General features: G+C 37.4%; 1 pseudogene; it reads right to left on the bottom strand.

Annotated features, from left to right (window-relative positions):
• Window positions 1-212: 212 nt before the first annotated feature.
• The window catches only part of LOC101562726, a 162447-nt pseudogene continuing 150749 nt past the window's right edge, over window positions 213-11910 (bottom strand).

Here is an 11910-nt window from a genome sequence, read left to right as displayed (position 1 = left end):
ACCCTAGCAAAATGAAAATCCTACTGGTCAAGCAAAAGTATTTCTTTTTACAAATGTCTGAAGGAAAAGCAATTACATAAGGGCTGAAAATACATTAATTAGAGAAAATTTAGGTGAAAAGAGGGAACAGCAAAGCCGCCAATCTCTGGCTCACTGAACCTCAGAATTCCTCCACTCCAACTCTTCCACAGCATCGTTGCTGCCAGCCTCAGTCACCTGCGGCCCGCGCTGCTGCCCTCGGAGCCGTCCTTCTTGCCCCAGTGCTGCAAGGAGGCACTCAGGGTGAAATCGTCCCGTAGAATGATCCAGCCTGGACCCTCTGCTGATTTCACTCTGGACTGTTTGGCGTTTGGGTTCTTTTCCGATGAACTTTTCTCATTTGTGGTTTCGTCCGTTCCTCTGAGAACGCTGATGAAATCTCTCTTGGAAACCCTTGACACCAACTCAGCGCGCTTTCTGACAGAGCCTCCTCCTCTCTAAGCTTCTCGGCCGTGTTCTTCTGGTGTTTCTGAACAGCGCTGAATAACAGCACCACAGCCCACGTTGCAGTTCTCTGGAAATCCCTCTCTGCATCTCCGTTCTGGACAGCACCTGGCTTGGCTCTTGACACCATTTTTCATTCTCACTTCTTATCAAGCTGTTTCTTTTCTCCAGTCATTCTTCTTCAGCCTCTTTTTCTTTATCCAGCTCTTTGTTTTTAATGAGAATGGTGGGCTTGCTCTTAAGTGTTTTCTTGCTAAGGAATTTAGCCATGACATCTGCCCAGCCCACATAAGTCCTGGCACCGGAGTCAGCAGCGCTTTACATTTCTTTTTTTTTTCCCCCATAATTTTATTGATAAACAAATAGCAATGAGACAGTTTCAAACCAAATTGGTAGGACAGTTTCAATAACTAACACACTGCATACATTCTTCCTAGTGGTTAATTGCTGTACAAGATGCAGACATGATATCCTACTTACAAACACCATTAGAACAAATCCCTCTATTCATTAAGAGAATGTAACTATACATCTATCCTAACCATTTTGAATACACAGATACAAAATGGACATTCATCTGCATCCCCTTTTTTTTTTTTTTTTTGTTTAGTCACAGGTGAGTCTCACATGGCTGTGGCCAGCTTGCCTGCCCAGAAGTCTCAAAAGTGCCTTGGCTTTGTCAATAAATTCTATGGCTACCCTCTTCAGAACTAAGTATTTTTAATGTAATATTTACAGAATGTGAAAATTTTAGGACCACCCATTAGATTATAGGAGGAAATTTCCAAATTGGATGAAGGTAGCATAACAAATGAAGACGTGTGACATATGGAAATGGTATTGATCGATAATTCATTAAGAGAATGTAACTGTAGCAAAATGGATTAGAGTCCAGAATTACCACTTTTAATAACTGGTAAAACAAAACTTTCTTTATCCTAATACCAAATCACAATAGAGAATATTTTAAAAGGAAATAAACACATTCACAATTTGTTGTTTATGTGAGGTTTATTCAAATTGTCAAAACTTCAAAAAAGTAAACTAACACACTATCTTATTTTTACATTTTGCAAATACATGATATGCAGCTGTTCATAAATCAAGAATCAGTCTTGTAATCTTGGCCAACGATGGCCTACTTTCTGACTGCCTATTTTATAAATTATTTGGAAAACAGTCACTCTTATTTTAAAGTATCATTCATTGTTTGTTTCTTTGTTTTTGTTTTTTTTCTCATCATGGTAAAGTAGTTTCAACTGAGACCACACGCACCCTGAAAAGTTTCAAGTGTGTATCTGACGACTTAGATAAGTTGCTGACTCCGAGTCTAGATGGTTCTGTAATTGTATATGTAAACGAAATGTTAATGACCCATCACATTATTCACTCAAGTGTACCAGGGAGGTGTCAGCATGGCATTCCGGTCTCCTAGGCACGCGCACTGCATGATGTGACCTCACCACTAGGTCTGAAGCAAGTCTGTGTAGGACAAGACCACTCAGACTCGCAACAGTGAAAAATATCCATAAATTATCTGGTAATGCAAAGGAGGTGGTGCTTCTTTTTCATTCTTCCTTCTTTTTTTAAGGAAATCATTTGAAATTTTATAGCTTTTGGAAAACACAGTTTATTAGTAGGTCCAAATAAATGATCTCACCAACATGTTTGCTATAAAAGAGGAATAAAACAGTCTGCTTGGAAATTACACTTGAAAATTAAGAAAAATAACTCTAGCTCTACAATTTATTTTATCCAGTTATCCACCTATTATACAACGCAATATATACAATTGTATATATAGTTATATACAATCTAGATAGCACAGAACAACTATTTCAAATTTTCTTGTTTCTTTGATCAACTTCGATCTGTATAACTATACAACTATTGCACATTGTATATGCCCCTATGATATTTATACAGTTAAATAATTAGAGTGAAGTCATTCATTGATTTCAAGGTAAATGGCTAGGTAAAAATCTTTATCTTATATTTTCAAATTATAAGTAATATATGAATTTCATAAAATTTTTAAAATAAAGTAATAGAAAACAAAAAGTAACACTTTATTTCCAATATTTTAGCCATATCAAAGTTTCTGAAATATGTCAGTTAAAAACATACAAATATTCAAAAAGGGCGGCCAAATAACTCAGTGGATTAGAGTGCCTGTCTAGACAGATGCAGGGGTCAGAGAGTCAATTCTGGGCCTGTCCTGCTGGCTCCACCCCCGGGGCATGCTAAGAAGGCAATTAAGACTGGGTATGGTCTGGGTGTGGTGGCACAGACCCATAATCCCAGCTCTTGGGAGGCTGTAAACAAGTGGATAACTATGAGTCTGATCTAGTAGTGAGACCCTGTAGATCCTTACTAAAAAAAATACATATATTCAAAAATTTTTTTTAATTTATTTCAGAAATAAAATGAAATGAAAAAAATTCTGTGAAATACCAGTTAACCTTCTGCATCCTGACTCATCTGTACTTTATAATTGGTAAGTTTTAATATTTAAGAAAACACTTCATAAAATATTTTACTGACAGTGTAATTCAAAATTATATACACAAAAAGAATATTAAATATATTTTCTATATTAACTAACTATTACAAGTTTTTCATTATCTTTGTGATTACTGTTCAATGCATTCTTCAGAGAGGCTTTAAAAAATTTAGGAAACAGGCCAGGGATGGTGGTACATGCCTGGAATCTCAGAAGTCAGGAGTCTGAGGCAGGAGGATCAGGGTAAGTTCAAGGCCAGTTTGGGCTACATAGTTAGTCTAGGACTGGTCTTAATTACAGATAGCTATCTTGTCTCAAAATATATCAGTTTTAGGAAACAATTCCTAGTTATAATGGGGGAAAATAAAAAAAAAAATTCATTGCTTCCCCAAGTGTGTGATAAAGTAATAATGAAACAAAAAACTAAAACACAGATTGTCATTTCATGTGTGTATGTTGGTAACATTAAAATGAATCCCCTACATATAGTGGCATGAATAACATGCATGGTGGGGTACGACATTGTTGACCTCTGATTCACAGCATGTTCAGACCGAAAGAACACAACATGTTCAGTCTGTGTCAGTCACATTGCTGACACTCTCCATGGCTGTCATTCATAGCAAGCATTCGTAACACCAGGCTAGAGTCCCAACCTTGCTGCACCTCTGTGTTGACTTAAGTCAGGCCACTTCCCTGCATTGTCAGTGTGCAGTACGGCAGAGTGGAACCACAACGGACACTAGATGATCTAAGAGGGCTAGACAGACAGAGTGATGCTTTGCTTCTACGTCTTCTAGAAAAAGAAGCCTGCCAATCTTCTTCCATGTGCTGAGGAGGAGAAAAGAGCAGTGAGCCCACAGTCAAGGAGAATAAGCCACTGGAGAGACCAGGTCTGCCTGGCTTTGCATATCCCAGCAACCTGGAGATTCGGAGGAGACAGTGATGTCTTCAGCGTCAAACGGGGTTCTGGACCAATGACTTCTAATCCTGGAGAGCTTCTGACTTGCAAGGTACTGGCCAATGGAACTGCATGAAGAAATAAGAAGGCCTGTAGTTGGAATGAAGAACAGAGTAGTTATTATAGGAAAAAGGGATGTATTCCTTATCAGATATGGTCAGGAAAGCCCATTAAAGAACAATTACCAATAAAAATAAAATAGTGGGTTAAAGATAAAGATTAAACATCAAAGTAGACATATTCATTTGTGTAAGTGACTAGTTAATATGAGTGAAAAAGAGTATAAGAAAACATTGTTTTTAAGTATTATAAAAAGTTATGACATCAATAATAACACATCCCAAACTTGTGGTTAAGAAGATTATATAGATATAGATATAGATATAGATATAGATATAGATATAATATGCTTTTTATTTATACTTTTTCTATTTATAATTATTGTATTAAATTTTATAAGATTAACAGGGACCCTAATATTCTCTTCCTGTTCAAGAAAATCTGAAGACTTATCTATGCTGACCCTTAGAAAATTATCTCTTGCCTGTGTCATGAATTGTTTTTCCTTGTCTCCAGTTAGTAAAAAGTTCTTTGTTCTTGTTTCTTTCTATAGCTGGCCATCTGCTTACAAAAAGAAATTATGGATTTCAGTGATACAGTCAGGTAAATCCACATATTTATTGTATTTGCTGTTCTCTCTGCCTTAAACTGGGATGCACACAGTCAACTGGGAGGCCTGCAATCAGCTACACCTCTATTTCTCTGTACATGAGTTTTCTTCTAAACTTACTTTCAGAAATTGCTTACACCTCCTTCATATCTGTGTAAATGTGACAGACAGGCCTTTTCACAATATCCCTTATTTCTTTTACTCATCCTGGTATAATTTTCAGCTGAGCTCATATCCATGGGAGTTAGATTTTTTTTTTGTGCCAAATGTGTGGTAAATCAGAAGTAAGATGCTGTTACCCTCCCAGCAGCATCCATAAAAAGGAGAGAGTGTGCCTCGTAGACTTCTTCTATCTTCTTTCATGTGCAGTCAGGGCAGTAGAATCAATTGGTAACTGCAGTATTATGGAATAATAAAGTAACAGGGCTGAAATAGACAGGGTCTTTGGAAAAATGGGTCATGTTAACAGCCTTCCAGAAGGTTTGCATGTCGGTGACTGAGAGAGAAGGGTGTTCCCATCCTGTGTTATTTTCTGAATTCAGGAAGTAAAAGTAAATTAAAATGGTAAAGTAGGTAGGCTGGTGTTAAGGCAGGAGAGGAGGAATATTGCATTGGTTAGTCTCTTTTTGCTATGACAAAGTTCTACTAAGCTTTAGGATCTCAAATGCCGCGTCTCACCCCCACACTTCCCTACCATGCCCAACTCCATAGGGCAGTGATTCATGGAAGGGACATGAGATTTGTCACTGCTGAAAGACACTGCCAAAAAGGCACCCTCTCTACTTCTTTCCAATGTACAGAGTTTGCCAGGGCCTGCAGGCTCAAGCCAGGACACATCAGCAGTGCAGGCAGCCAGTGCACAGGGTTAAACCTCCACTGCTCAAGAGGAGATGTTTCATCTGGACCAGTGTACAGTGGTGAGGCAGCTCTGTGCCCTACAGGAGCAGCCTGTGGTGTACTGAGCTGATCTTTTGATGCAGTTGTTAGGATGGCAGAGCTTCATGGAGGATCCTCTCTATGCTATTCTAAGAGAGAATTTTGTCACTTTTGCTGCTACCACAGATCCCACAGCATCACCAATGCATGTGGAAAGCCGAGGCCAGCTGAAGCGAGGTACAGAGGTGAGTTCCAGTCTTGGGAAAAGAGCTAAACAAAGTGATATTCACACGCTGCCTACACCACAACATAAACACAGAAGCTATAGAGGAGAAGAGACTTAATTCATTCTTCAGTTAACTTTGTTCTCTACCTCACTGTAATGTAATATTTTGGCATCAAAATCCAAGGTAGTTATAGTTAGATGTGAGTGTGTTTTCCATATAAGCAAACTACTCTTTCAGTTAAGTGTTTCGTTACACCAGGGTGAATGCTTTCAAACTTTGGAAAATTAATGTCCCTTCTATCTCTTCCCCACAAGACTTTATTTGCCTTTTTAGAAATAATTTTATTGAAAAGGAAATATCAATGAGACAGTTTCATAAACGATTACTGGCACATTTTCAATAATTAATACATTGCATGTTGTTGTCTTAGTGGTTTTTCACTGTACAAAATGCAGACATGATATCCTGTCCAAACACTATTATAATAAATCTCTCCACTCATTGAACTAAGAGAATGGAGCTGTATATCTATCCTTACTATTTTGAGTATCTAGATACAAAAGGGTCGATAATGGACAGCTCTCAATTTTTGTTTGTTTGTTTTTTTTCTCTATTTTTAAATCAATCAAGAACCTTTGTAAGTGATGAACTTGAGCTCTGAGAGATCCAGAGATCTGCAGTTATGCCATCACGAGTTTCCATTTGAAGGATTCAGCAGTGAGAGAGACTCCATCCCCTCCAGCCAAACATTTGAGATAATGTGCTAAAATTAAGTTTCACTTGTAGGTTATACTTACAGATAAGTGATACAGTGTGGCACAATATTTGGTTTCAATTATTTTTAAAAGGTCACAAGAGTTTGTGTTATGGATGTTCATTCACCCAATCTTGGCTCCTTTGAAAAGTCGTGCCTGAGAAGCGATGGATGTGCTTGGGTCCACAAAGCTACTGGTTTACTTTAGAAAAGAAGACTGTTACTCACCTGCTACACGATTGTTCCAAAATTTTATTCTCCGTGGAGTTACATGAAATTCTGAAAGCTCAGGGTTGTAGCTACTGTGAATCTGTTGTTCCCACTGGGCACTTTAGGTGGTCATATTGTTCAGACCACTTTCTAAGAGATCATTTTGCTGGTTCTTCTCATTCGCGAGTGCGCGTGTGCGCGTGCACGCGAACCACACTGATGCTAGTTTTTCTGAAAGTGGCTCTTGGTTAGGAACTCGATGCCTTTAGAACCTGCACTTGAGAGGTATAGACCCCTGTAAACTTTGCCCTGTCCCGAGGTGAAATGCGCTGTGCTCACAGCTGTCAGGGATTTGGCACCGCCTAGGGGGTGGTGAGGCACTTCGCTGCTGTTTCTGAGCTTGGTGGGTAAGAAGGGTGCAATTTTGCATAGAGACAGAAATGCTGAGGACAGTAAGGCCGCACTGAGCTTCTGAAGTAATGGTTTCAGTGCTCCCTACCTATCCTAGCGGCAGTTTTTGTCTGATTGATCTGCGATGTTCTTTCTGCTCAGTCACTTTGCGCTGGTGTGGTTTACTGCTGCTGCATTCTTCACTGGCAGAAGTCACCATGCCTCCGTCCTGCACGAGCATTTTGAGGTCATTTCACGTAATGAATGTGCAATCCCAAGTCACGCAGTCATTGGTGGCGGTGGTAGTGTCAAGAAACTACCGCAGTAAACCTACGCCTGAATTTACTGCACCTCCTTCAACAGCCTTTGCAAAGACTTGAAAGGTTGCAGATGAACCGCAAAGTCTGCCGCAGGAGGTGGCTAGTATTCAGCGCAGCACATCGGAACTCTGCTTCGCTGAGCTCCTGCAGGTGCCATTCCTGTGTGTAGCATCCCCACTCCGTGCGTTCTGGGCAGGTAGGACAGCGAGTAGGACTCCCACATCCCACTCAATTGCTTAAGTTGGAGAAGTAAAATATAATAGAAAAAGACCAAGTAGCACACCAGAGCAATTCCTTTTTTAAACAGTTGCTATAATTTAACAAAAGCTTTATTGAAATGTACTGTTGCCAGTATACCACTGGAAGTACATCCTACCATTTAATTTTCTATGCATTTTTTAAAAATAATAAGTGTTAAATTTCTCATCCAAAAGTATTTTAAGTACTTTGATGTCCCCTCCTTCACCCCTTTATGTCCCTTTAGCTCCCTGTTATTTATTTCTAGATGCTGATTTTCTTTTTCTTTGTGAGACAGGCAGTCACTATGCTGTGCAAACAGGCCTTGAGCTCACTGTGTAGTTCATGTTGGCCTCAAACTCTGGTGAGGAACACAAGTGTGGACCTTCATGTGTGCTCCTCGCTGGACTTCCTGGGTTTTATTTTTCTCACTTGAAAATTAGCATATATACTGGCCCTTTCTACCTCATAGTTTGACCAGAAAAAGCTCAAATTTGTGATCTTCTTGCCTCAGCCTCCCAGAGTGCAGGGATTACAGGTTAGCGCCACCGTGCCTGGATTGATATGAGCTTCTTCATTAGAAAAAAGTTGTGCCTCTAGGTGTTCTGAGAAATGTATAAATTTGGAGAGCAAATCCTCTCTTGATAGGACAGCTCTGCTGCAGTCTTAATGTGTAAAAACTTTTTATATGTACCCTTGAGTAAGTGGTATAAAGTGCAGGGCTGGTCTACAGACAGTGCGTGGTTTTCTAAATATTTCTAATGAGAGAGTAGCAGTCAACTGGAGCAGCCAATGTCATTTCCTAAAGTGGGAAAGGAAAGACAACTTGAAATAAATCGGGATAGTGGCCTACTTACTAAATGAAAAGAGTCATTTCATGTGATGCTGCATGATTTTTACAATTGCCACCAAGGCACCGGTTCTATATCTGTTTTGGTATTTGTACTATGCAATGCTTTCAGTGCTTGTCCATTGTATTGATTTTTGGAATTAAATATTTTTACTTTTTAGAAAATACATTTTTTTCAACTGCATTGATCCCGATACATAGGCGTTCCCATTCAAATCTCAGCATCCTCTTGCTTTCCACAGATGATATTAAACATTGTAAAGGTTAAAAGTTGAAACTTCATTGGAGGATTATTACTTGTCTAGTGAATTCTAACTCTTAAACCTCATTTTTTTTCTTTCAGATGCCTATGACAGTGCTATCAGTAAGGATCTCTGATTTTCATATATTATCATATATTGGTAAACAATCTCCCCCAGTATCTCATTATTTCCCTTTAAAGTGTCAATGTAATTCTATATCCAAACACTGTTCCCTAGAGTTGCTGTTCTAAACTAATTAATACTACTCATTCAATGAAGCAAACTTTGAAATGGGCTTTGAAGCCAGATGTGAGGGGGTGCACACCTCCTGCAAATCCAGCTCTTAGGAAGCTGAGGCAGGAAAATTCCCATGAATTCCAGAATAGTCAGGCTCACTCTCTCTTTGAGAAACACAAAGATAATGAAAAAAGGAACTTGAAGGCTAGATTATCCACTCGGCAGTTGGCAGTAGACAGCATCAATAATGGGTGCGCTGGCAGAAACTTGTAATGTCAGCACTGGGAGGCTGAAACAGGAAGGTCATGAGTCCAAGCTGCATAGGGAGACCCTGTATCAAATACATTAAAAAGAAAGACACAGAAGGAATAAAAGGAATAAAAGAACAAAGATTATGTACAACAAATAGAAAACAGTATAGATAATCAAATATAGCAATATTCTCTTCAAATAAACATGAATGTAAAAATAAACCACTAAAATAAAGATTTTTTTTACAATGGATAGAAAGCAAGAATGAACAATGTACAAAGACCCACTTTAAATATAGATCCTCAGAAAAAAGTAACATGTAAAGATGATATTTAATAAATGAAAAGTGAAATGAACATGTTATTTTTGGACAAAGCACACTTGTCAAAAGGGTAGATATAGGTAATAAGGATCATTATGTAATAAGGAAGGCATTAAATCTGTAAGAAAATCTAGTAATAATTTGTTTATTCACTTATCCAAAGATCAGCAAAATACTTGAAGCAAAGCTGGATACAGCCACAAGAAGAGAGACAAATCCATTATTGTACTTGAATATTTAAGTAACTCTATTTCAATAACTGGTTGAGCAGATAGGAAATCAGTTGAGTTCCCTGGATTATGAGGCACCTAGATCTGATCTATATTTGCAGAATGTCTCATTCAACTAAAGTAGATTATGTATTCTTTAGCTCTCATGGGATTGGCCATAACCGGTAACATTCTGGCACATAAAACACAGCTTAAAATCTAAAAGAATAGAGTAAAATAAAGTATGCACTGAGATTACAATGAAAGTAAACAAGAAATCAATTGAGTGAAAGATCTGGCTTGTCCCAAATGTTTGGTCATGATTCAGTATAAATCTAAATTGCCTGTGCATTAAAATAGATATTTCAAGAAAAAAATTAAGAAAAATACTGAAGAAGATAAAAATACAACATATCAAAACTTATAAAATGGAGGACAAGGGTCCATTTAATCACAAGGGTATACACTTGGGAAAAAATTACAAAATACAGTACTCTAATTTCCATTTTAGAAGGTGAGATGACATATTGTAGTTTAAGCCTACAGTAGGTTCAAAAAAGAAATAATTAAAAATCAAGCAGAATTCATCTAAATTCTAAACAAGAAATATAGGAAACTCAACAAAATATCATTCCATTAAAAAAATTGGAAAGTCTCAAATCCAGGTAGCAGAAATTAACAGAAGAGGACATAAACTGTCATTGGTATGAAGTGGACCATCAGTAGCGATCTAATGCTTTCTAAAGATAATAAGGCATAATGTGAATAAGTTCTGGTCTCCAAATTGATAATGTAGATGCAATAATTCCTTAAAAGACAAATTTTTGAAAGTCAAAGAAAGGTAAATAACCTTAATAGGCTTATAACAAAAAATTGAATCAATAAATAAAATTGTTCAAAATAGAATCATTTAACCATTGTTTCAGTATGAGACATGGTATCCATTCTCTACAATACCTTCCAGAAAATGTAAAAACATACCTCTGTAATTTTTTTTAGGAAATCAACAATGGTTGTTATATGGCATATTGAATGTAGTTGATCTGATTATCAAATATAGGTATGCAAAATTGATCAAAAGTAAATTAAGCATTAACTGTTTCTTTCAATAAACCAATAGAAATTAATAGTATAATTATTTTAGCTAATATATACATATTAATTTGTCTTCTATCTTTTCTATGAATGACAAATAAATCATAATAAAAGTTCAACAAAATTTATCTGAGAAATGCAAAGTAAAACAACACTGAGGTTCCATCTCACACTGGAAAGAGTGGCTTTCATCAAGAAATCAATGAATAACAAATGATATAGGGGCTGTGTGGAAAAATGAATCCTTCTCCACTGTTGGTGGGAGTATAGACAGGCACAACCACCATAGAAACCAGTATGGAGATTCCTCAAAAATCTAGAATTTGAGAAAAAGTAATTTGACCCACCTACTTCCCTTTTTGGTATTTTTCCAGAAGAACTGAAAACATCATAGCACAGCAATATATGTGCACCCATGTTTATAGCATCATGATTTGTCATATCTCTCTAATTTTCATGAGGTCAGCATTACATCAATTCTAACACCACATGCATACTACAAAAAATAAAAATTATTGATCAAAATTTCACATGAGAGTAGACCAAATAAACATCACTCAAACATTAGGAAATTAAAAGCAAAACTGACATTGCATTGTACCACATGCCAACTGAGATTTCCTCCATCTATGCCGTATGGGCTCGGTGTGAATAATATTAACAGTAGAAACCAGTGTACCAGCAGCAAAAATCAATATCATGCAGTCTTATCAATTGCTATAGAAAAAGTTGACAGACTCTAAAGGCCTTCATGATTAATGTTCTTGAAGCTGGAAATCGCAGTGAAGGATCTTATCTCAGTAGGGAGCATAGGTTAAGGGCCTCTTATTTTAGCACAGTAGTACTGTACATGCTTAGCATGCACAGGGTCCTAGTTTCAATCACCTGCACTGATAGAATAATAAGGAAGGAGAGGAAGAAGAAGAAAAGAAGAAGCAGAAAAAGCAAGAAACATGGGCAAACAAAACTACTTAATGTTAGCATTTACCATAGCAAATTGGATGCTTTACCCTTAGGATCAAGAAAATAATATAGTATTCACATCTTGAAAGTCCATAATTAAGGCAATAAT

Source organism: Octodon degus, unplaced genomic scaffold, assembly GCF_000260255.1.
Source record: "Octodon degus isolate 3935 unplaced genomic scaffold, OctDeg1.0 scaffold00068, whole genome shotgun sequence".
NCBI classification, from domain to species: Eukaryota; Metazoa; Chordata; class Mammalia; order Rodentia; family Octodontidae; genus Octodon; species Octodon degus.
Note: the sequence above shows the minus strand (reverse complement) of the source record. Positions and strands in the feature narration are given on the sequence as shown.